This window comes from Tachypleus tridentatus, chromosome 12 (genome assembly GCF_004210375.1).
Source record: "Tachypleus tridentatus isolate NWPU-2018 chromosome 12, ASM421037v1, whole genome shotgun sequence".
NCBI lineage: Eukaryota > Metazoa > Arthropoda > Merostomata > Xiphosura > Limulidae > Tachypleus > Tachypleus tridentatus.
In genome coordinates, this window is record NC_134836.1 from 119,629,624 (window position 1) to 119,657,523 (window position 27,900).

Here is a 27,900-nt window from a genome sequence, read left to right on the forward strand (position 1 = left end):
ATAATGACCAGTGTTTTAGTGATCTTCCTGTTTGTTTATATTGTTGTGTTTGTGTACTAGACAAGTTTGTTTTTTGTTTCATGGATATAATGACCCGTGTTTTAGTGATCTTCCTGTTTGTTTATATTGTTGTGTTTGTGTACTAGACAAGCTTGTTTTTTGTTTCATGGATATAATGACCCGTGTTTTAGTGATCTTCCTGTTTGTTTATATTGTTGTGTTTGAGTACTAGACAAGCTTGTTTTTTGTTTCATGGATATAATGACCCGTGTTTTAGTGATCTTCCTGTTTGTTTATATTGTTGTGTTTGAGTACTAGACAAGCTTGTTTTTTGTTTCATGGATATAATGACCCGTGTTTTAGTGATCTTCTTGTTTCTTTATATTGTTGTGTTTGAGTACTAGACAAGCTTGTTTTTTGTGTTCATGGATATAATGACCCGTGTTTTAGTGATCTTCCTGTTTCTTTATATTGTTGTGTTTGTGTACTAGACAAGCTTGTTTTTTTGTTTCATGGATATAATGACCCGTGTTTTAGTGATCTTCCTGTTTCTTTATATTGTTGTGTTTGTGTATGGATATAATGACCCGTAGACAAGCTTGTTTTTTAGACAAGCTTGTTTCATGGATATAATGACCCGTGTTTTAGTGATCTTCCTGTTTGTTTATATTGTTGTGTTTGTGTACTAGACAAGCTTGTTTTTTGTTTCATGGATATAATGACCCGTGTTTTAGTGATCTTCCTGTTTGTTTATATTGTTGTGTTTGTGTACTAGACAAGCTTGTTTTTTGTTTCATGGATATAATGACCCGTGTTTTAGTGATCTTCCTGTTTGTTTATATTGTTGTGTTTGTGTACTAGACAAGCTTGTTTTTTGTTTCATGGATATAATGACCCGTGTTTTAGTGATCTTCCTGTTTGTTTATATTGTTGTGTTTGTGTACTAGACAAGCTTGTTTTTTGTTTCATGGATATAATGACCCGTGTTTTAGTGATCTTCCTGTTTGTTTATATTGTTGTGTTTGTGTACTAGACAAGCTTGTTTTTTGTTTCATGGATATAATGACCCGTGTTTTAGTGATCTTCCTGTTTGTTTATATTGTTGTGTTTGAGTACTAGACAAGCTTGTTTTTTGTTTCATGGATATAATGACCCGTGTTTTAGTGATCTTCTTGTTTCTTTATATTGTTGTGTTTGAGTACTAAACAAGTTTGTTTTTTGTTTCATGGATATAATGACCCGTGTTTTAGTGATCTTCTTGTTTCTTTATATTGTTGTGTTTGTGTACTAGACAAGCTTGTTTTTTGTTTCATGGATATAATGACCCGTGTTTTAGTGATCTTCCTGTTTGTTTATATTGTTGTGTTTGTGTACTAGACAAGCTTGTTTTTTGTTTCATGGATATAATGACCCGTGTTTTAGTGATCTTCTTGTTTCTTTATATTGTTGTGTTTGTGTACTAGACAAGCTTGTTTTTTGTTTCATGGATATAATGACCCGTGTTTTAGTGATCTTCCTGTTTGTTTATATTGTTGTGTTTGAGTACTAAACAAGCTTGTTTTTTGTTTCATGGATATAATGACCCGTGTTTTAGTGATCTTCTTGTTTCTTTATATTGTTGTGTTTGTGTAGTAGACAAGCTTGTTTTTTGTTTCATGGATATAATGACCCGTGTTTTAGTGATCTTCCTGTTTGTTTATATTGTTGTGTTTGAGTACTAAACAAGCTTGTTTTTTGTTTCATGGATATAATGACCCGTGTTTTAGTGATCTTCTTGTTTCTTTATATTGTTGTGTTTGAGTACTAAACAAGCTTGTTTTTTGTTTCATGGATATAATGACCCGTGTTTTAGTGATCTTCTTGTTTCTTTATATTGTTGTGTTTGTGTAGTAGACAAGCTTGTTTTTTGTTTCATGGATATAATGACCCGTGTTTTAGTGATCTTCCTGTTTGTTTATATTGTTGTGTTTGTGTACTAGACAAGCTTGTTTTTTGTTTCATGGATATAATGACCCGTGTTTTAGTGATCTTCCTGTTTGTTTATATTGTTGTGTTTGTGTACTAAACAAGCTTGTTTTTTGTTTCATGGATATAATGACCCGTGTTTTAGTGATCTTCTTGTTTCTTTATATTGTTGTGTTTGTGTACTAAACAAGCTTGTTTTTTGTTTCATGGATATAATGACCCGTGTTTTAGTGATCTTCCTGTTTGTTTATATTGTTGTGTTTGTGTACTAGACAAGCTTGTTTTTTGTTTCATGGATATAATGACCCGTGTTTTAGTGATCTTCCTGTTTGTTTATATTGTTGTGTTTGTGTACTAGACAAGCTTGTTTTTGTTTCATGGATATAATGACCCGTGTTTTAGTGATCTTCTTGTTTCTTTATATTGTTGTGTTTGTGTACTAAACAAGCTTGTTTTTTGTTTCATGGATATAATGACCCGTGTTTTAGTGATCTTCCTGTTTCTTTATATTGTTGTGTTTGTGTAGTAGACAAGTTTGTTTTTTTGTTTCATGGATATAATGACCCGTGTTTTAGTGATCTTCCTGTTTGTTTATATTGTTGTGTTTGTGTACTAAACAAGCTTGTTTTTTGTTTCATGGATATAATGACCCGTGTTTTAGTGATCTTCTTGTTTCTTTATATTGTTGTGTTTGAGTACTAAACAAGCTTGTTTTTTGTTTCATGGATATAATGACCCGTGTTTTAGTGATCTTCCTGTTTGTTTATATTGTTGTGTTTGTGTAGTAGACAAGTTTGTTTTTTGTTTCATGGATATAACGACCCGTGTTTTAGTGATCTTCCTGTTTGTTTATATTGTTGTGTTTGTGTAGTAGACAAGTTTGTTTTTTGTTTCATGGATATAATGACCCGTGTTTTAGTGATCTTCCTGTTTGTTTATATTGTTGTGTTTGTGTACTAAACAAGCTTGTTTTTTGTTTCATGGATATAATGACCCGTGTTTTAGTGATCTTCCTGTTTCTTTATATTGTTGTGTTTGAGTACTAAACAAGCTTGTTTTTTTTGTTTCATGGATATAATGACCCGTGTTTTAGTGATCTTCCTGTTTGTTTATATTGTTGTGTTTGTGTACTAGACAAGCTTGTTTTTTTTCCTGTTTCATGGATATAATGACCCGTGTTTTAGTGATCTTCCTGTTTGTTTATATTGTTGTGTTTGTGTACTAGACAAGCTTGTTTTTTTTTCATGGATATAATGACCCGTGTTTTAGTGATCTTCTTGTTTCTTTATATTGTTGTGTTTGTGTACTAAACAAGCTTGTTTTTTTGTTTCATGGATATAATGACCCGTGTTTTAGTGATCTTCCTGTTTGTTTATATTGTTGTGTTTGTGTAGTAGACAAGTTTGTTTTTTTGTTTCATGGATATAATGACCCGTGTTTTAGTGATCTTCCTGTTTGTTTATATTGTTGTGTTTGTGTACTAAACAAGCTTGTTTTTTGTTTCATGGATATAATGACCCGTGTTTTAGTGATCTTCTTGTTTCTTTATATTGTTGTGTTTGAGTACTAAACAAGCTTGTTTTTTGTTTCATGGATATAATGACCCGTGTTTTAGTGATCTTCCTGTTTGTTTATATTGTTGTGTTTGTGTACTAAACAAGCTTGTTTTTTTTGTTTCATGGATATAATGACCCGTGTTTTAGTGATCTTCCTGTTTGTTTATATTGTTGTGTTTGAGTACTAAACAAGCTTGTTTTTTGTTTCATGGATATAATGACCCGTGTTTTAGTGATCTTCCTGTTTGTTTATATTGTTGTGTTTGAGTACTAAACAAGCTTGTTTTTTGTTTCATGGATATAATGACCCGTGTTTTAGTGATCTTCCTGTTTGTTTATATTGTTGTGTTTGTGTACTAGACAAGCTTGTTTTTTGTTTCATGGATATAATGACCCGTGTTTTAGTGATCTTCTTGTTTCTTTATATTGTTGTGTTTGTGTAGTAGACAAGCTTGTTTTTTGTTTCATGGATATAATGACCCGTGTTTTAGTGATCTTCCTGTTTGTTTATATTGTTGTGTTTGAGTACTAGACAAGCTTGTTTTTTGTTTCATGGATATAATGACCCGTGTTTTAGTGATCTTCTTGTTTCTTTATATTGTTGTGTTTGTGTAGTAGACAAGTTTGTTTTTTGTTTCATGGATATAATGACCCGTGTTTTAGTGATCTTCCTGTTTGTTTATATTGTTGTGTTTGAGTACTAAACAAGCTTGTTTTTTGTTTCATGGATATAATGACCCGTGTTTTAGTGATCTTCTTGTTTCTTTATATTGTTGTGTTTGTGTAGTAGACAAGTTTGTTTTTTGTTTCATGGATATAATGACCCGTGTTTTAGTGATCTTCCTGTTTGTTTATATTGTTGTGTTTGAGTACTAAACAAGCTTGTTTTTTGTTTCATGGATATAATGACCCGTGTTTTAGTGATCTTCTTGTTTCTTTATATTGTTGTGTTTGTGTAGTAGACAAGCTTGTTTTTTGTTTCATGGATATAATGACCCGTGTTTTAGTGATCTTCCTGTTTGTTTATATTGTTGTGTTTGAGTACTAGACAAGCTTGTTTTTTTTTTTTTTTTTTTTTTTTTTTTTTTTTTTTTTTTTTTTTTTTTTTTTTTTTTTTTTTTTTTTTTTTTTTTTTTTTGTTTCATGGATATAATGACCCATGTTTTAGTGATCTTCTTGTTTCTTTATATTGTTGTGTTTGTGTAGTAGACAAGTTTGTTTTTTGTTTCATGGATATAATGACCCGTGTTTTAGTGATCTTCCCGTTTGTTTATATTGTTGTTTGTGTAGTAGACTAGTTTGTTTTTTGTTTCATGGATATAACGACCCGTGTTTTAGTGATCTTCCTGTTTGTTTATATTGTTGTGTTTGTGTAGTAGACAAGTTTGTTTTTTGTTTCATGGATATAACGACCCGTGTTTTAGTGATCTTCCTGTTTGTTTATATTGTTGTGTTTGTGTAGTAGACAAGCTTGTTTTTTGTTTCATGGATATAATGACCCGTGTTTTAGTGATCTTCTTGTTTCTTTATATTGTTGTGTTTGTGTAGTAGACAAGCTTGGTTTTTGTTTCATGGATATAACGACCCATATTTTAGTGATCTTGTTTCTTTATATTGTTGTGTTTGTGTACTAGACAAGTTTGTTTTTTGTTTCATGGATATAATGACCCGTGTTTTAGTGATCTTCTTGTTTCTTTATATTGTTGTGTTTGTGTAGTAGACAAGTTTGTTTTTTGTTTCATGGATATAATGACCCTTGTTTTAGTGATCTTCTTGTTTCTTTATATTGTTGTGTTTGTGTAGTAGACAAGTTTGTTTTTTGTTTCATGGATATAAAGACCCGTGTTTTAGTGATGATATTGTTTGTTTATATTGTTGTGTTTGTGTAGTAGACAAGTTTGTTTTTTGTTTCATGGATATAAAGACCCGTGTTTTAGTGATGATATTGTTTGTTTATATTGTTGTGTTTGTGTAGTAGACAAGCTTGTTTTTTGTTTCATGGATATAATGGCCCGTGTTGTAGTGATCCTGCTTTTTTATCTTACTATCATATCGCTCAGTCATTTGAAATAGTTGACAGAGCCCTTTATCATTTGCGGCTACTAGGCCTGACCAATGTTTCTAAGCTGTTTATTATTATATTACTTTTATAACTATTATTTATTACTGCTATAGATTGCTCATTTATGAGTGTTTTGTGTGTTTAATAAATAAATTTTAAATAATTCTTTTGAAATTCTTTTGCATATTCTGAATTCTTACTCATGAATGCCGTTATCTGCATTGTTTTTGTCTTTGCCTCAGCCTTTTGTTGGTGAGATGCCGATTTTGTATGTCTGGAACAATCGTTTATCCCGCCATGTGACAAACTGTACAAAACGCAGGATTGTCACTGACTTTTGATGCAATGACCGGATATTTTGCACTATACTCTTTCCTAAATTTTTGATTCACGGTTTTATTCCTTTTTGATTTGCCATAAACAAGATAATCTGGTGAACGAGGATTCTTTTTTTACCAACTTGTGAACGATCGCATTGGTATTTCTATGCCGCTTAGAAATACCCATCTACGCGAGCGCTGATTGGCTGACAAGCACTGATGACGTAACTATGTATTCCCCCATGTACCCAGTATGGAAAAGCAACGCACTTAAACTATTGGTAGGCGTCGGAGATACAAATATTTTTTATTATTTCAAGCAAAAACATGATTATCGCAAGTAGCCATTTGGACTGTCTTTTATTTATTATCAAAATTTATTTCTATCTCACTAGAAATTGTCTTTTCACCCCTTTCAAGGTCTGGGAGGAACAATTTATCACTTTATTGTATAGGCCTACAAAATATAATAATTTGGGAGTTGCAACAAGTCGTGATATTTGTCTGTTTGAGCGTATAGTCGTAATGTATACACCAAAATCGTAATGGTTGGCATCTTTGGAAATGCTTGTTGTTGTTTGATAGCTGTGATGGCCTGTGTTTCAGTGATCCTGCTGTTTGTTTATATTGTGTTGTGTTTGTATACTAGAAATGCCTGTTGTTTGAGAGCTGTGATGGCCTGTGTTTCAGTGATCCTGCTGTTTGTTTATATTGTGTTGTGTTTGTATACTAGAAATGCCCGTTGTTTGAGAGCTGTGATGGCCTGTGTTTCAGTGATCGTGCTGTTTGTTTATACTGTGTTGTGTTTGTATACTAGAAATGCCTGTTGTTTGAGAACTGTGATGGCCTGTGTTTTAGTGATCGTGCTGTTTGTTTATACTGTGTTGTGTTTGTATACTAGAAATGCCTGTTGTTTGAGAGCTGTGATGGCCTGTGTTTTAGTGATCGTGCTGTTTGTTTATACTGTGTTGTGTTTGTATACTAGAAATGCCTGTTGTTTGAGAGCTGTGATGGCCTGTGTTTTAGTGATCGTGCTGTTTGTTTATACTGTGTTGTGTTTGTATACTAGAAATGCCTGTTGTTTGAGAGCTGTGATGGCCTGTGTTTTAGTGATCGTGCTGTTTGTTTATACTGTGTTGTGTTTGTATACTAGAAATGCCTGTTGTTTGAGAGCTGTGATGGCCTGTGTTTTAGTGATCGTGCTGTTTGTTTATATTGTGTTGTGTTTGTATACTAGAAATGCCTGTTGTTTGAGAGCTGTGATGGCCTGTGTTTTAGTGATCGTGCTGTTTGTTTATATTGTGTTGTGTTTGTATACTAGAAATGCCCGTTGTTTGAGAGCTGTGATGGCCTGTGTTTTAGTGATCGTGCTGTTTGTTTATACTGTGTTGTGTTTGTATACTAGAAATGCCTGTTGTTTGAGAGCTGTGATGGCCTGTGTTTTAGTGATCGTGCTGTTTGTTTATACTGTGTTGTGTTTGTATACTAGAAATGCCTGTTGTTTGAGAGCTGTGATGGCCTGTGTTTTAGTGATCGTGCTGTTTGTTTATACTGTGTTGTGTTTGTATACTAGAAATGCCTGTTGTTTGAGAGCTGTGATGGCCTGTGTTTTAGTGATCGTGCTGTTTGTTTATACTGTGTTGTGTTTGTATACTAGAAATGCCTGTTGTTTGAGAGCTGTGATGGCCTGTGTTTTAGTGATCGTGCTGTTTGTTTATATTGTGTTGTGTTTGTATACTAGAAATGCCTGTTGTTTGAGAGCTGTGATGGCCTGTGTTTTAGTGATCGTGCTGTTTGTTTATATTGTGTTGTGTTTGTATACTAGAAATGCCCGTTGTTTGAGAGCTGTGATGGCCTGTGTTTTAGTGATCGTGCTGTTTGTTTATATTGTGTTGTGTTTGTATACTAGAAATGCCTGTTGTTTGAGAACTGTGATGGCCTGTGTTTTAGTGATCGTGCTGTTTGTTTATACTGTGTTGTGTTTGTATACTAGAAATGCCTGTTGTTTGAGAACTGTGATGGCCTGTGTTTTAGTGATCGTGCTGTTTGTTTATACTGTGTTGTGTTTGTATACTAGAAATGCCTGTTGTTTGAGAGCTGTGATGGCCTGTGTTTTAGTGATCGTGCTGTTTGTTTATACTGTGTTGTGTTTGTATACTAGAAATGCCTGTTGTTTGAGAACTGTGATGGCCTGTGTTTTAGTGATCGTGCTGTTTGTTTATACTGTCCCGTTCGTGTACTGAAGAAAGTCAGCCAGCATAGCTATGTTTTGACTTTTATTATTGTTGAGAATCGTCATGGGTTTTAAAGTTGATTTCTGAACACTAAACTTCAGCTTTCAGGTATTTTATTGCTGTTTGTGATTGAGTGGTATCTGGTTTGTGAGATAATGTACGAGCTCCGAGCTGGGCAAGGAACACAAAAACTTGATGCCAGATGACCCTAATAACCTACTCTTAGAACCTCACCATGCTTGGACGATTCTCCGGGTATGTTTTAGTCTAAAAAAAAAAAAAAAAAAAAGGACAGACGTTTATATCCCCACCCCCGAGTCCGTCTACCAAGTTTGGTCTAGCTAGCTCCAAACGAACGTGAATTAATAATATACTGGCCATATTTATATTACCTCTTGGTTATATGGTGAAATGTAAAGTATACAAATATTACACGTGTTCATTGAATTTGAATATCTTCGTCGCGAAACGGTGGGTTATCGTTTTTATGAAGTTACCCCTATATTTCGAAATTGCTTATTAGTTACTGTCTACCACCAACATATGACGCACTAGACGTGTGCCTTAAAGAGATGAGGACTGTAAAACTAGAGTTCAGTAAACTTTTTTAAAATTCCAGATATGCCACAACTATTCGCTTTAGCCTCCCGAAACGGGTAGAATTAATAAAATTAATTAATAAGCTGTGTGCAGAAAAGACACTTCCTTTTTTGGTCAGAGCAACTCGTGGATGTATGACGTAATTCAATGCTTCCTTTAAAATGCAGTTCCAATCCACAGATGGGGTTCTAACACCTACCACGATTATATACGCAATCACAGTCAAGCTGAATATTTATTCTTCTCTGAAAACCTTTTTACTTTAAGAATATTTTTATTAATTCGGATTTGGTTGAATGTAAGCCTATACGATCACATAACACAATAAGCGGAAATCTAATGTAAGACTAGTAATTACCATTAGATTAATTCATCATCACATTCCAATAAATCACAATTCTCCTGTAGTCAGAGGTGTTTCTAGATGCTTCACAAATTCGGGGATAGATCCCAGGACTCGCGGGAATTTTCGGCGTTTCGTTATGACCGATCGTGATTTTATATTCTTATTGTTTTCAAGAAAACCGAATGAAATCGGAGGCCCCACTAACCGGTACTTATTCACTGGATGACTGAACATTAGGTGCACGCGGAAAAATTACTAAAATATCATAAAGTTGTGCTTATCAAAACAGATTCACGTTATAACTCCATATCAGTTGGTCGGAGTAGCTGACCAGTTGAGTAAAGTTTTTTCGAATATCAGGACGTAACTAAAGAATAGTTATATCTGTGTTGGTCGTCGTCTCCAAATTTTAGCCCATACACTAAAAAGAAACGCAATCACTGCTGTACCCGCCGCCAATTCTTATTATACTGTAACAAATATTGGGATTGGACTGTCACTCTCATAACGCACCAAAGGCTCTAAAGGGCGGAATACAATTTTGCGGGAAGGGTACACAAACCATGGACCCTATGATTCACAGTCAGACATATGAACCAATAGGTCACCACCGGCTCAAGAAACGATGCCACCCCACATATGCGTTATACCTTGATAAACTAGTATGATTAACATTTTAAGAGAAGGTAATCCTACAGTTACCTGTCAGAAATTACCATCAAGTTCCAGATATTTGTGACCAGTCAAACTCGTGATTAAAATATAAATTTGAATCAGAGAAAGGCTACAATATTTACATCTTGTGTGACCAAATATTGGTGGAAATGTTTCGAATGCAACATTCATCCCACACAGAGCGCCCTCTACAAACTTAGTGATTTAATGACTAGGAAATAATTATCAAAATAAAAAAAATATAAGCAAGTTTTTTTTGTTTAATATCTTGTTTCTAGTGCGTTTATCTCCCCCCCCCCCAAGATACAACAAATGTTTAAGTTGTAATTAAAGTAGTAAATAAATATGCTTTCTTTTTGTTGTATTGAAGTTTCGTCAAAATCAGTTTATTCAAGTACAAATTGTATTGTGTCCATTTCAACATCTATTTTACTAGGACATCTTCCATATTTTTTATCACATGGTTTGTTTGATATATAAAATGTTGTTCTTGTTTTGTTTTTTGCCAAGTGATACACCGTGATGCTTCTTTCTAATTAGTTATCGTAAGTTTATCTAATAAATATCATTATTGTTTTTTGTCCGTTGGATATTTATTTACTTTATAAGTGATTAAGTCAAGATTTTTCTGAAATGAAAAGCTACAAAACAAAGAATGTGAAAGAAGCTAAAGCTAAATACACGCGTTTTAGCATTAAGAATTTGTCTAAACTCACAACTCGCCACCAGAGTTCAAAATAGCCACAGAATAGAAAACAGGATGTTCGACAATCAGTTTCGTCTTTTCTCAAAAATCGCAAGTTACGAGTAGGCTTAACAACGAGTGCAAAATCTTAATATATCGCTGGTAGTATGCACATACACATATACAAAAAAAGTGACAGGTATTTAGTTTTTTAAAGAAAAGAATACCCTTTTCTAGACTATGGTGTTCAGGTATATTAATATCCAACCACACTCACGAAAAGGATAATTTTGCTGGGTTCGTAGGGTTAAAAAGAGTTTCAGAGATGATTCGTATTAGCTCGTTGGCTAATATGGCTGATGTCCGGGAGGCAGAAAGAATTCTGAGGTTGAAGACGGCATTATTGAAAAGTAACAACACAACAATCGACAAAGCACATCTCAATAAACGTCCTGTAAACAGAGCCACCTAGTGGCTGGATTCTGTATATAAAATGTTGGGGCGTGTGATAAGAAAATCCAAGAGCGCCATGAAATTTGTTGGGGGTAGATCCTGAGAGAACTCTCTATTTTTCTTGGTGCATTTTCCAAATATCAATAACAGAGTAGGTTGGGTCTATCAAAAGAAGGTCACACGGAAAACTTGTAAAGTTTTATAATTGATGAGTTCTGGTTTTGTACGAAAGGCGCCTTGTGCAAGACAAAATATAAACTCGAAATACTGTTTTTAAACACAAAAGGTTTTGAGTCTTAATTAAAAGGAATGTGAACAAAACAGATGTAGTTAACTTGAATTTTTACAATAAAAAATTAAACCTAATAACCTCCAACAGTTCGCCAGCTTTAGCGTTTTAAACTATGTATATATATAAATATACACACACGTATATATTTGTTTACACTTACAATATTACGTATTCACTTTCAACGTTATGAAACTAGGTATACTTTAAAAATTATGACCGAAAAATGTTAAACATTTTGAAATCATATTTGTGAATCTTACACTCGTTATAATAAATTAAAATCACTAAGTTGTAATAATATGTGAATTTCAGACAGCTATCTTAATGCACGTGAATCTTCGCACTCGACTCATAATCTGAAGGTCGCAGGTTCGAATCCCCGTCACACCAAACATGTTCGCCCTTTCAGTCGTGGGGGTGTTATAATGTGACAGTCAATCCCACTATTCGTTGATAAAGGAGTAGCCTCAGGATTGGCGGTGGTTGGTGATGACTAGCTGCCTTCCCTCTCGTCTTACACTGCTAAATTAGGGACGGCTAACACAGAAAGGTCTCCTGTAGTTTCACACAAAATTCAGAACAAGCCAAACCGTGAATCAGCTCCAATGTTTTTGGATGTGCACGATATTAAGTAATCAATATAAACACACCGTATACCAGAAACAGAAAGTCCAGCACTAGTGACGTTACTACAATAACACACAGAGAGTGTAAGTTATAAAAGTTTAAAGTATTCATAAAAAAAGAGAGAAACTGGTGGTCGAGTTTAGGGGAAGTTCGGGTTCCACATCGCGTGGATCACTCGACTTACAGAAACAAAAAATACAACCACAACAAAGAAATCACCATAAGAAATCATTCATTTTTAGCTAGCTGAATATGTAAACATTTTGTTAACACAAAAGGTACTGACTACAGATGCAGAACAATGCCATCGGACAATAATAACAAATTTCATATCAATAGTCCCGCAGTGTTTATCTTACACTTTGAGGGACATCAAACACTTGATATCCACATAACTGATGCGAGAACAGTTGCGGTCCGATTTTTTTATAGTTTAACTTTTTCTTTCCTACGCAAATAACTTTAATAACTAAATAACTATTGTTAAACTCGGTGCTTTGGGCAGAGAAATATAGCACGTGACTAACTTGAGGCATAGCGTTAAAGAAGTCTTCTGTTACGAGGTTCAAACCCGACAGTGTTATGGTTTACATCAGGTCTCCGTTTCGTTTGATAGTTACGTCACAATAGCACTGATCAGTATTATTATTAAACCTCTCTTTACCGGCCCTACTGAGTTTCAAGCAGGAAGAACGAAACTGTTTATTACGAATCAAGTTCTACTAAATAAAACTAATTTATCAGCTCTTTTCAGATACAAAGAATAAAAAAAGAGCTCTTAAATGTACGAAGTATGAATCTGATAAAGTTATTACAAGTCACATTGTGACGTACTAATAAACGTCACTACCTGTTTATGTAGACACGGTTCGTCATCATGGGTGTTAAATACCTACCATAAGATTTTGGTATCCCTCAAACTGATACAAAAAAAAAAAAAAGTTTACATGGAACTTTTCTTCGTGTGTTTCCAAACATGATAGAATAGTGCTTTGTCGGTAGCAGCTATCAGTAAATAAAATTTGTTTACTGATTTCGGACGACGCCATACGAGGGCTATATTTACTCTAGCAGACCCTACTTTTGAAATAACAAATGAAAAACACCATCCATTGTTAACTCGGGTTTTTGTTAACACACCAAATATTGATTTCACCGCCATTTTTATAACGCATTCATACCCCCAAAATGCGTTATAAAAATGGCGGTGAAATCAGTTTTTGGTGAGATAACAAAAACCAAAGTTAGCAATGGATGGTGTTTGTCGTTTGCCATTATTTCAATCTTACCTACCTAACTTTGTATTTATGAGGTTCTATGGATGAGATTGAAACTTAAAGATTTTATGTCAACGTGTTATTGTGATGTAATACAAAACGAACTGTACAGATATAAGTAATATGTTGTCGGTTACGTTATTTCATGGTTAAGTATAACACTCTAGTAGCAGAAACAAATAAAAGTACTAATAACTGATACAAGTAACACCACAGAGACGATAACCAATGGGAGTATATCACACTCAAAAATCAATAACAGCTTTACATTACATATACACTATTTAACCCTAAGCAATTTTGTAAGAAGCATTAGAGAAACAAATGTCATTCTTACATTGAATAAATCTCGTACTCTGTAGCTTCAGGCTTAACATAAAACACTAAGCCAAACCGATGTGGGTGTAAGTCAATGTTAAAAAAATTTAAACTCTGAGCAAAAAAAAGAATATAGTTATTTATCTATTTGAGATATAATTATTTATCTATTTCAGTTTATTCCAAACAATCTTAGCGATAAGAAGCCGAACTGGACAAAGAAAAACTTAATATAGCGTATCACGAGTTCCAAGACTTAGGATTTTCACTGATGAGACAACTTGCTGGGAGGTTTCAACAAGAACCGTTCCCATTTCTTTAAGCGCTGGATATTAAGCAGGTCAGAATAAGTGTTTGAAAGCTAGAGTGTACGCCCATGTATCACTTGAAAAGACCACCACCATCAGGAGGTTTTCTTATGCTCGACAAGTGTAGACAGGTATCAACCACAACCAGAAAGATAAAGATGGAGCATACACGAGTTGTTTGTTTGATGTTAAGCTCAATGCTACACAATCTGCACTGCGACCACCACGAGTATCGAAACTCGGTTTTTAACGTTATAAGTTTTCAGACTTACGGCTGTACCACTGAAGATGGCATACAAGATCTCCTAGCTTGTTCTTTAAGCAAACATATGTTATCTTGCAAAACAATGACTGGATAACGTTCGTGTCAATAAAATACAACTCCCCACTGAAACAACTACGTATAAATGGAACCAAACACAAAGGGTTTACAGTTTGGGTTGTCTTCATACCAACAAGAGTCAACTCATTTAGTAAAACAGGAAACGTTGGTTCATCTGACTACATAAACTTTTTCCACAATTCCGGATTCCACCTTTCATGGTCAATGCCATGTGGTCAGTACATAGTCACTTTGACCTCATATATACCGATCAAACCTTTCCCCCTTTGATGAAATACTTACATTCCTGTCTTTATTTTGTTACTTCTGTCTGGGTCGCCAATGCAGTTTGATATACATTTCCATCCACATACAATAGCTTTCTTATCAATGCCGCTAATTCCACATAAATTCACTAAAAAGAGTCCATCTTGGCACCATCCCAACCTCCGGTAACCGCGGTCTTAGTTACACGTGTATTACCAGGACGATACTGTCCCCTCCTTTAAACTGTTATACCAGTTCAGGAAGTCAGCACGTTTGTAACTGAAGCATAGGACAGGTTGATAGCTGTAATACAGGCGTGTGTATGTGCAGATTTTTTTATATAGGAAAGTTTTCAATAATTATCTTTTTTATTCCTTTAACACCAGAACTTCTTGTTTGTTTTCGCTTGTTACACTTAGTTATGACAACATAAGATTCATTTACACGCAAATTTATTTATATTAATGATACAATACTTTGGTTCAAATGGTGTTGTATACCTGTACAACTTCCTGTGAACATTCAGCGCGTCCATTCTCCAATAAGCTCGTGAAAACTAGGTTTCCATGACAACGACGATTACTTTCTCATTTTCAACTCTTTACGATCATTAATTTTAAACTATTGCGATCCATAATGAACCATCTATCGTTATCACGCGTGCCAACTTGGAGAAGGCAGACATTCAGATATAACCAGTTCTAAACGAAAAAGTGTCATCGAACCATAGTGCATCACACAAACGGACATCAAGAGACCATCTGACCCTTAATTTCTGTCATGCACGCCCATTAAAGAGAAATTCACAGATTCAGACCAACCCCGTATTTTTCACGAATTTACTGATTCTCCCTCGTAAACTTCTGTAAAGTGTTGGTCTCCACGAATGACGCTGAAGTCATTTCGCGTGCTAATCACATCGTAAGAAAATAAATCTGTCTTAACAAACCTTAATATTCCGTCATCTCGTCTTACTGCCTTTACAATTCAGCACAAATCAGCCAGGAATGTTCACGCTACCAACCTTCATTCACTTCAATACGATCATCTTCCACCTCATTTAGGTCAGCAGAAAATCTGAGACTTCAGCCTATCTTGGACTTTCTCCACAAGATAACTTTTGTCCTAATAAACCTCCTCTGAACCTTTTACAATAAATCGATACATTTTCTTAGATACAAAGACCAAACCAGCACATGATATTCAAAGTAAGATCTAATTAGTTATTTGTAAAAAGTGAGAATTACCTTTTTCTACTTGTAATTAATGTGTCCGTAAGTACGTTCCCCAAATATTTTAGCTTTAGTACTAATAACAAAGTAATGACACTACCACATCAAAATTACGGTAATCTAAATTCATTATCTTCCACTTCGTGAAATGATGTCATTTGCCAAATATTTTTCTGATTTACCAATTGATCCCAGTTATTGTGCAATACTTCTATACAGCTCGAAATACCCAAGAATTCAATCCAGTTTATTCGTATACTAATCATGCCCCTACCAATAATCCTAACGCTTTGCAAACGTTTGTCCCTGAAAAAGAAGGGTCCACCTTTCTTAACTGCTTGGGTTATAAGGTTTTATCCTTATATATGTAAAGGTCATCGTCAGGGTCACAAAGAAAAAAAAGAGGTTACTCATTATTATTTCATCACAGGTCATCCTTTTATATTAAGATTTTCTAACCTACTTGTTTACTGACACCATGAATGTCCCTGTAAAAGACACTAATATAAATACGAAAAATTTAAAGACCCAAGAACCGATCCTTGAAACAAACCACGGACAAAGTTTGATTGACTCCAGTAATAACAACTTCTATTTCCATTGCCAAACAACCCTTTTATCCCATTCATAAATCATATCCAAACATTAGAAACGTGCAGTTCTTACATAATCACTATACAGCATCTTATCATAAGCTCTCTAAAAATACAAACACATGACGTACACACCCTTTCCATCAGACAAATACACTTAAAAAACGGTTAAAAGATCGATTGGATTATCAAAGATTCCTTTTATGGAATCGATGGTAACTTTCCTTCACAATATCGTATTTCATCAAGTAACTTGGCGAACTTTTTCACATCAAATTCCCCAGAATTGTTCCCATTATTAAGTACAGCCAACGACCTATCATTTTCAGGATAATTCCACCCTCCTCCGTTATAACCAGGAGTGGCCTCACCACAATCTTCAAACCACACACAGATCTATATATCGAATATGCTATACAATCCTTAACACAATGAAATGTCATGAAAGACCACCATCTACAAACATCTGAAAATGTCATAGCGGCTCCAACTCAGCATTAGTCATAACCAAATATAACATTCAACAGGAATTTTAGTTCCATGATCATAAATACATGTATAATCGAAAAGAATAATACATTGTTTTTGTTTAAACCTCGTCACAGTTAAATTGTCAGGTTGTTTTTTTCCTGGATATTTCCAAGGTCATTTGTACGAATGTTTTTGTATCTAATTTTGAAAATTTTCCGCGTCAGCGCCGATTCGCAAGAGTTCTTTGAACTTATTAGCTTCTTACATAGAGTGAAGGCCACAATGTCTGATAAACCAAATGATATATTCCCTTACAGTACACTAACCAGCTAAAATGATAAATCAGTCATTACACACCAAAATATGAACTCACTAAATTAGCTTTGTCTCATCACCATCACTGTGGTCAGAAGAGCGTAAATAAGTACGTGTATCGAACTTTGACCTTTACACATTTCCACAAATAAAGTACATCATGATGGGTTGTGATTTCAGTACAAACTTAGTAAATATCTGTTTATACTTCCAGAAATAAATCAATAAATATAAATATATTCATAATAATGCAAATATCTATTGAAATAACTTAATTATAGCAATTTTAGTTTTTAAAACACTTCGTGAGAAGTTTAATAAACTAAATTTCCTACTGTTTTGTTTGTCATCTCTTCATCAATTAATTCTTCATTCGGAATGAATCTGGGATTTCTAGATTTCCCAAGTTTTGCCTAACAGATTTCATATTTAAATGTTAACATTTTGGTAACTTTTTTCATCTTTTTCACAGTTTTTGAAAGAAAAATAAATGTATTATAAATACCCTTTTTATTTAGCTTTCTGACCTTTGAATTAATTTATCTGGCCAAGTGCCACAATAACTAAAACATGCTGACCACTGCTAACCCTGTTGTGGAGTTCTTCAGACCAAGATATATCATGAAATAATAACATCAAGATTACAAAGTCATTCCACTACCACACAATCACCTTAAAGTCAAATAGCACATGCCACAAACAAACCATTCCACCACCACAAGCAACCCTCATAGCCCTGATGAAAACCACATAATTACACACAGTTCTGTAGTCCAAATTCTAATTCATATCTTTAACACTTCTATTACCAGCTCAACCTTCTTAAATTGGGTATCGTTTGAGGAGACTGTAAACTATAATACTACACCTGTAGCAAGTTGAAATAAAACACCACTAACACCTGTAGCAAGTTGAAATAAAACACCACTAACACCTGTAGCAAGTTGAAATAAAACACCACTAACACCTGTAGCAAGTTGAAATAAAACACCACTAACACCTGTAGCAAGTTGAAATAAAACACCACTAACACCTGTAGCAAGTTGAAATAAAACATCACTAACACCTGTAGCAAGTTGAAATAAAACACCACTAACACCTGTAGCAAGTTGAAATAAAACACCACTAACACCTGTAGCAAGTTGAAATAAAACACCACTAACACCTGTAGCAAGTTGAAATAAAACATCACTAATAATATTCCATGGACTACCTTTATCACAGCTGAACACAATACTGAAGATCTGAAACATATCCAAATTCCTATCTCTTTGAACAACCACACACACATCAAGTGATTGTCATATATTGTATATTTTTTCATAACTTATTTTTCACATTTCAACCCAGTCAGGGAGGTTTCCTGTTCAAGTAATACCATTAAAGTATTATATTTCAAAGTTCCCTGAATAGAACTGTGAGATTGTGGGGAATTCACTTATCATATTCATCCAATCAGGAAAACACCCACTGATTACCACCTTCTACTTTCTTCAACAATTTCTTAAATATTCCACCAGTTCCATAAGAGCTTCATTTTCTGATTAAACTCTCACGTAGTTTGATATCAGTATTTCTGAGAATAAAAACAATCAAACAGAAGGTACACATCCTATCTAACAACTGCAAGTGACTCTCCATTTAGACTTGTACACATCCTATCTAACAACTGCAAGTGACTCTCCATTTAGACTTGTACACATCCTATCTAACAACTGCAAGTGACTCTCCATTTAGACTTGTACACATCCTATCTAACAACTGCAAGTGACTCTCCATTTAGACTTGTACACATCCTATATAACAACTACAAGTGACTCTCCATTTAGACTTGTACACATCCTATCTAACAACTGCAAGTTACTCTCCATTTAGACTTGTACACATCCTATCTAACAACTGCAAGTGACTCTCCATTTAGACTTGTACACATCCTATCTAACAACTGCAAGTGACTCTCCATTTAGACTTGTACACATCCTATATAACAACTACAAGTGACTCTCCATTTAGACTTGTACACATCCTATCTAACAACTGCAAGTGACTCTCCATTTAGACTTGTACACATCCTATCTAACAACTACAAGTGACTCCCCATTTAGACTTGTACACATCCTATCTAACAACTACAAGTGACTCTCCATTTAGACTTGTATTTCAGAATGGTGAATTAAATCTTGAGTTACAATTAAGTCGCATGATTTTTCATTGCCCCAAAACACCAGGTTGATATAATTATATGATAACATATGTCACATGGTGCAACTTCTGTATCTCTTGAGATACAAGTTGCTATGTCATTACAGCCACAATTAGGGTATCTCATTTAACAATGTACTGTCCAGAAACTGTAAGAAAAGTTTTGTGAAGTATGTCCAAAAAAGACTGCCCTGTTTTTATTTGGATGTGCAAATTTGGACACTCAAAAGAGAATCTGTCCACTAATAATGTACAAAATTATTTTTAGAGTTAAATCAATCACTTAAGAACAAAATTATTTTCATTCCTCCAAAAACAGTACAAGATTGCACAAAGAAAACAATTGAGTAAGCAATACGTATCAATACTCACCAGAACAATAAAGAAAAAAATGTACACTTAGAGAAAAAGGAGTCCAGAAAATTTTGTTTGGGAAAAGGATTACAAATTGATGTCAGTTACAAAAGTGTAATCAAAAAGCCATAAAATCTATTCCAATGCCCTTCATCTAACTAAGCAGTAGTTTCTTCAAAGATTTGATATCAAAAAATCAGTGAAGCAAGAGTTTCCTCCAGTGAAATCATATTAACCATCCAATACAATTTTAAGCTTTATTATGACTTTGCAAAGCATCTTTTATCAAACTTTCAAAACCTTTACAACCACTGATGTAAGGCTAATAGGCCTATAATTAATGTGACAACAACTCATATAAAAACTTTCCTTAAGTTAGGATTTGACATCTTGTTTCAAAGAGTGCAAAATAGCTTCCAAGCCCTTATTATGGTCTCTGATGGAAATCTTACCAAAGCAAGGCTCAGGGTTATTCCATTTTAACCTTGATTTGTACTATAAGAACAGTTTTCAACATATTCAAGAGATCTATGACACTCTATATTTACAAAAATCATTTCTTGTGGCTTGCACTGGTTGAGGTCTGATCTAAGTCTTTTAGTAATGAATGATGAACAACAACAGAAGTACTTACAATGAGAAAAATCATTCTTACAAACCATTCCATTACCAGTTTTCCTCTTTTGACTTAACTCTAAATTTTTCAGTAATTTATTTTTATTACTGCCTCAATTTCAATATGAACCCCAAAATGACTGCATCCATTACACCCTTCCCATCTTCAATTCAAAGTAAACTAACAAGATGTTTGAACAATCTCTAAGTGCAGATAGCCCTCAAGTAGCTTTGCGTGAAATTCAAATAATCTCTTACTAAATATTCATTTGTTTATCACTAAAAACATTTCACTTGAGCAAAAAACAATGAACTTTCACCAAAATCTTGACAAATGGGAGGAAAAACCCATGTTCAAATTAAACTTCGTCAGCCAGAAGTAAACTGATGAGCAGAAAAGTTGCATTGTTTGAACATTCTAACATTAAACTGTCATCGAAAGACAGTTTTAGTACTTTTAATCCCTGACCAGATATTGTTATTACCAGATCAGTCATTAACCTTTGGTATTATTGATTCCCAATATTTGGGTTAAACATTATTTAGGTACCAAAATAAAACTCATACAAATACAGAAATCAAAGATATTCCTATACAGTCCCATAAACCAAAAGTTAAGCCTAAAAGAAATAAGATATAAACTCATTCAAATGACATCACACAATCAAAAATCAGAAAAAAATAAAGATTCTGCACAAAGACAAAGGGAAATGAAATGAACTACACAAAACTAAATGAAAAACAAAACAATATTGAAAATATTATACAGAGTAGACTAAAAGTATTAGTGTAAAAATCACTTATAATTAGACAAACTGAAAATACACTAAACTCACTTTTCACAAATCAACAGCATTAAATTTATAATAAAATATCACCATGTATATGTAGCAATGATGTTACTTATGATTAATCATCTGTGATGCTATGGAAACCACAGGAACAACATGTTATTTAGATACTAAAAAAATAACTGTAAAACTAAGCATGAAAATATAAAATTATTGTCAAACAAAATTTACAAACACAAAGTAAATACGACTTTCCTGATTTGAATTTCACATCATAAGAAAACAGGTTATGTTCCTTTATATCTTGAAAACCAAACTTTAGTGACAATTACATAAGCAATTTTTGTTTGTTAGCTTCAAATTAATCTAGCTTGATATTTGTAAGGTTTGTTCTTTTTCAAGCACCCACTTTTTGTTCTAGTAGGCTTAGCACAATTTTTAGTTTTATAGAAAGTATGGCAACTAATCATTGTTATATAATATTGTTATACTATATTTTTAGTATAACTTTACATTGCAGCCACATTAATGGTATCAAATAGTTCATTACAAAATTTAACAAGTTACTTGACCTCCATGAATCAAGTTTTAGACTTGATTCTGTTGAGATCCATGAATCAAGTGCTTTAAATAATTAGCGATGCTTTAAATAACAATATGTAACACAAATTTGGTTCCTAGATAATATGTGTTATTTCTTAATTGCTTATGTTGTAAAAATACAGAAAATGACCATTATTCCCTTCAAACTTTGCTTTTGTGACCTGGATAATGAAATTTAGAAATCAACCTATTTTCTATGTAAAAACGGGAAAATTTGCACATTTTCATAAGGTCTGAATAAAACAACATATGAATCAAGATTTACATGTATTTATACTAAAGGTATACAAAAATGTTTAGAAGTGAGTAGTTTTTCAAGATTTGCGACTGTAATGTAAATCACTTTCAGATCAGCCCCAAATATAGTCTCCCATCATGTTTTTTTTATAATGATCCCAGGTCACAAAAGCAAAGTTTGAAGAGAAAAATAGGTCTTTTCCATTCACTTTAGGCATAAGCAATTGGGAAATAACACTTTCTGCCAAGGAACAAGAAAAAGTAAAAATTTTTTTAGATAGTGTGATCATAGACTATCATCACACGACTGTTACAACCAAGCATGTTTGTGTGCGTTTCACATGCAACTACAAAGCAGAATAAACAATACTGCTTTAATAAACCAAACCACATCATTTCAACAACTTGTGTTGTACTTATGAATTTACCTATATGTTCATCACACTTGAGACAAGAAACACAGATCAATGAACCCACCTACTAAGATACTGAATAAAACTGTTTTAAATAATGTACAAGCGTATATACAATTAAATTATCAAAATAAAACTGTACTATTTTAACCCTTTTGCTACCGTCTTGCTATAATATACACAAGTTCATCTACACATCTGCACGCATTAAGTATTTGCACTGTAACTTTTGATACATCAATCAGGTGTATCTTCACAAAATTTGGTAGATTTTTTAGAAAAGAATACAAATATCATGTATTAAAAAAATCAGATTTTTGAATAAAGTATTTTTATTAAAGATATGTTTGTGAAAATATTGAGTCTGTTTTGGTATTGGTCTAAGTGCAAGGTCATTTCATGTTATAATTAAAAAACAACAATATTCTTCATTCCAAAAATCTCAAATACAATCTTCGTAATCTCCAAAAACACACCAAATACATTCCAAACATTTGTTTTCAGTAAGACTTCATATTTCATGTTATTTTCTATACATTAATCGTGAGGTTTGCCCCTTGACCAACCTCATAACCATCATGAAACTTGGGAAATAAACACGAATTATGCTTTTTTGTGCTAGAATGACTACATATTATAACACAAAAATATAAATGTTTAGTCTAAGTAGCTCAAGTCTCATAACACTATATATATTTAAATATTTTATTATACTGACCTTCCACGACAACCTAGCTAACGTTGCATAACTTTCATTTATGCAGTACCTGTGTAATCGTGTTAGGTATCCTATAATATAAAAAATGACCTTTAGTCTTCCCTGTCCGGGCCGAGTTTTAGTGGACTAGTATTTTGTAATACACATCTACATTTTAATAGTACATTATATATGTATACAGATTATAATATTTAAAATTGAATTATTAAACTTATTTTTCTTAAAATACAGAGTAATAAACAGAGAAATAAAGAAAACAACTAACTCTTCTACCTACAATTTTTGTACTCGGCTGCTGTTGGACATAGGTTGCTAAGCCTTGTAAATTTTGCACATAGAAGATATCAATTTTTTGTTGTTGAACAAACAAAACATCATAAGTAACTAGACTCATACTATAGAATTCTACTAATTTATTAAGCTTAGTAACTAACATGTTTTTAGATTTAAAAAGAAGAAACTTTAAGCAGAGTAACAACACAACCTATTTTATTAAACTCTTCGTTCGAAAGAAACTGGTAGCCTTCTCACAGATTAAAATGGCTGAGAAAACTACTAGGGGAACATTGTAAGCTGTTGACTGGTTACTCACATCACGTATTGAAGTAAGTGTACATAAGGTACCGATTCCACAAATAAAAAGAGGTGAATGGGCCGTTGTGTTCGATTCAGTACATAAGTCATATCTCAGCAAAATAAAAAGATACAAGGTTCTTATTTTATATTCTAGCTTGTTAATCTGAGTTCCTAATTTGAAACAAGCTAAAGAGTTAGTAGTCTGACAACACAAACATTAATTTCGAACAGTACTGCATTGAACATACTATGTGACTCACTAAATTCTAAATTTAGGTGTTCTTTCAATGTTTATTTTTAAATTTAGCAATTAACGTGTATATAATATTAGTTTGAATTATAATCTACAATTCTTATTCCAAACTAATGAACATAATTTCATAAAACAGTAGTTCAATAAAATTTTGAATGTAAATGAACAAACATGATGACACGGCCTTTGATAAGTGACCTGTTCTGAAAGGGTTGTACTCTTTTAAACGATACTGCAGAAGTATACAAACAACTAAGTTACCAAAATAATTATATTGTACAGAACAGAAGAACAAATGAGTAAACTACTGTAGTACCTTATGTTGATTGAGTCTGTTTCTTCTAAAGTGAAAATTTATTGTAAGATTGCATGTTGGTTAACTTTCAACTGACAAGACAGTTTTAAAAAACGAAGACATGACTTCCTTCTCTTGTTTTAAAACACGAAGACATGACTTCCTTCTCTTGTTTTAAAACACGAAGACATGACTTCCTTCTCTTGTTTTAAAACACAAAGACATGACTTCCTTCTCTTGTTTTAAAACACAAAGACATGACTTCCTTCTCTTGTTTTAAAACACGAAGACATAACTTCCTTCTCTTGTTTTAAAACACAAAGACATGACTTCCTTCTCTTGTTTTAAAACACGAAGACATGACTTCCTTCTCTTGTTTTAAAACACGAAGACATGACTTCCTTCTCTTGTTTTAAAACACGAAGACATGACTTCCTTCTCTTGTTTTAAAACACAAAGACATGACTTCCTTCTCTTGTTTTAAAACACAAAGACATGACTTCCTTCTCTTGTTTTAAAACACGAAGACATGATTCCTTCTCTTGTTTTAAAACACAGAAGACATGATCTCCTTCTCTTGTTTTAAAACACAAAGACATGACTTCCTTCTCTTGTTTAAAACACAAAAGACATGATTCCCTTCTCTTGTTTTAAAACACGAAGACATAACTTCCTTCTCTTGTTTTAAAACATGAAGACATAACTTCCTTCTCTTGTTTTAAAACATGAAGACATAACTTCCTTCTCTTGTTTTAAAACATGAAGACATAACTTCCTTCTCTTGTTCTTGTCATATCTCCCCATATCATTTCCCCTACTATATTTTGAGAATTCAGAATAAAAGGCATCAGATACTGGTTCTTCAAGTCTATAAAAAGTTCAACAATTTATGATAGTTTCTTACTGATGGGTAAAGGCTGTTTAAAATGTAATGTACTACAACAAAAAAATATCCACAATAATAATAAATATAAAAACAGAAATATTCTAAGTTCACATAAAGAAACTAAGTGTATTACACTGCATCAGAATATTATGTTACTGTAAAGATGATCCATTGTGTTTTAGCATCCACAACCCAGAGTTAGCTGGCTTGATTATTGCAGGTTTCTATATGGCAATTAAAAACTATTTGGTGATTCACAGGGGCTACGTCATTTAAATATTTCTTCTTCAAAATTAGGATTAAAAAAAGAAAGTTCTTTATGTAATGAAAATTTACAATTTTTTGTTATATACTTCTGGCTTAGATCACTAATATGTGGCTAGTCTGGTTACCATCATTTTATGTATGGCAACTGGAAACTGTCTGACAATATACAGGTTACCTTATGATTTTTTGTCCATGAAACAGAGCACACTTCCACTTTTTAAGAGATCCTTAATATAAAGACAAATAATTAATCACTTAAATGAATCAATTATTCCCTTCCACAAAACAATATATGTAACAAGCATCTGATGACATCACAGGATTTGAATAACCAAAGAATGAAGGAAACGTTATCTGACATTGACCTTTATACAGTGTCTGCTTCTTTAACAAGAACCATCAACTGGTTATTATAGGGTAACTCACTAGGGTCCTGCACTCTCAATTTTTTTTTTCCATTATGAGGAGTCCCTGTAAGAGTCCTGTACGTAGAATTTAATAAACTGAAAAACAAAAGGCAAAAAAAACTTCAGTGTCATGTTTAGTTATTCATGTGTTCCACGGCAACTGAAAAGTTGACATATTTATTACCATCATCTATTACTTTTTCGTAATGTTATACATTTGAATGCTTCCATTCTGATGTATCTATAAACTGAAAACATCTTTTAAAACAGGAAACTCACAAGTTTATTTTGAGTGTTTCATCATTCCTGATGTACACGTTTTTCTTATAGCAAAGCCACATTGGGCTATCTGCTGTGTCCACAGAAAGGAATCAAACCCTTAATTTTAACATTGTAAATCCATAGGCTTACCGCTGTCCCACCAGTGGTCTCTTGATTTACAAAGTTAAAATCAAAACTAATTTGTACGAAATGTTGTGGATACGTATATAACTTGGCTTTAAGTTACAACCATTATGAGGAGACTTTTGTTTAAATTATTATAAAAGACAAAAATTGAAGCTATACTTAAAACTTCTGAACTCCTTACAAACAAAGCAAAACATTACACAGTCTCTAATAAAACTAATTTATCATTTTGACAATATACACAATACTTTTAGTTATACATTCAATGTAGCTCTTGTGTGACTTTATATCAACAGAACATTTTTTTTTTAACTTAAATATTTCCTTTGTACAGTTTTCTCATAAACAAATTCATAACTTTAGGCCTGTATAACATATAGGCAACTCTTATGAAATTAAAATATACTTATGTATACCTGTACCGATAACAATATTAATTTGAAGACATCACAGTTTTCTCCAACTCAAACCAGTAACTTAACAAGAAAAATTAACTTACCCCTATAGAAATACATTCTTCTGTATTTGGGTGAAATTTCACAACAAATTTACTCCCAGCCCTTTCTTCTGCATCATTTAAAGGTCGAAATCGACACACAACTTGAATGCTACACTCTGATGAATTATCCGTCATTTTCTAAACTTGGACTTAACCGTCAACGACTATAAATTATCAAAGGCTAAAACAAGTTATACGTAATAAATAAGGTTGTCGTAATTTCAAAATTAATAAATCAATCGTGGGAGTTAAACAAGCAATTATGTTACAACGATTGCTATTTTTTCTATAAAGACAAAGCCTAACTTAGTAATTAGGCTTACGAAGCACTTCGCCCTAACACTATCACTAGTATCAGCAGCACGGTACTTTGTAACGTAACACAAGCAAACTGATATTAGCTTATCCTAACGTTGATCAGCTGACCAATGGTAAAAAAAGCCCACCGGTACGCGTAACCTTGTATTTATGATTCATTTCGAAACGTTCCATATCTGTATCAGGCACCGAAGTCAATAATGGCGAAGTCCGATTTTACACTCTTAAGTTAAGAACTAGGTTCTACCTGCTCTACTTCGTAATTAAGCCGTTAAACTTATATAATCTGTATGCATGAAGTTCAAGATAAAATCGTTAAGAAAAATTACACTGCTATTTTATATCACAATTTTCACTACAGAAATAAATTTATGTTGTTTAAATTAAGAAAAAAACAACTGTATGCGATACAAAGTATGTCTACAGATTCTAATTCTGTTAAACATCTGCTATGATCTAACAATTTTCAACATCGTACACGCCTAACAACCATCCATGACTGAGAAAGTAATATGGTTTTATTACGTCATTACCGAAACTTCAGTAACTTTATATATAGTGCCATCTACCCATGAAATAAGACACTTTTAAATTAAAATAGTTAATTTCGACAATATGAATTTTCATTACTTCATAATTTTTTTATTCAATTTAAAGTAGCATTTGAAAATTTTGTTAAATATTATTATATCAGCTAAAAAATAAACAACAGACCCTTAAATTGATATAATTAAGTAATGTGAACAATATACATACAATTTAAATTAACGAATATTTCTTATTAATGCATCACTGACATACAATTTAAATTAACGAATATTTCTTATTAATGCATCACTGACGTACGTCAGTGCCTTTCGGTTCATGTTAGATATTACATTCGTTGCAACTGCTGTCAGTGAACGTTGGTTAACATTTCTCTTCTTTTTTTTAAACACAGATGGTAGCAGTTGCAGTTAAGTTTTAATAGTTGCGTTTGAGCATTTTTACCTGCATTTTGCTATAAATCACATGTTTTTTGTTGTTTCTTTCACTTGTCATTGAGCAATAACACAGACTTGCGAATTTAAACTTTATAAAAGTTGTTTTAGTTTTAATAACGAATCTTCCATAAATCATATGTACAGATTTCGAACATGG

At 33.1% G+C, this 27,900-nt stretch overlaps 1 pseudogene across 1 annotated transcript in view; it reads right to left on the reverse strand.

The window, feature by feature from the left end:
* The window catches only part of LOC143234508 (kinesin heavy chain-like), a 106,382-nt pseudogene extending 79,108 nt beyond the window's left edge, over positions 1–27,274 (reverse strand). Inside the window, exon 1 of the transcript XR_013018691.1 lies at positions 26,443–27,274. The product of XR_013018691.1 is annotated as a kinesin heavy chain-like (transcript). The remainder of the gene's footprint in view (positions 1–26,442) is intronic.
* Between the last annotated feature and the right edge of the window lie 626 nt (positions 27,275–27,900).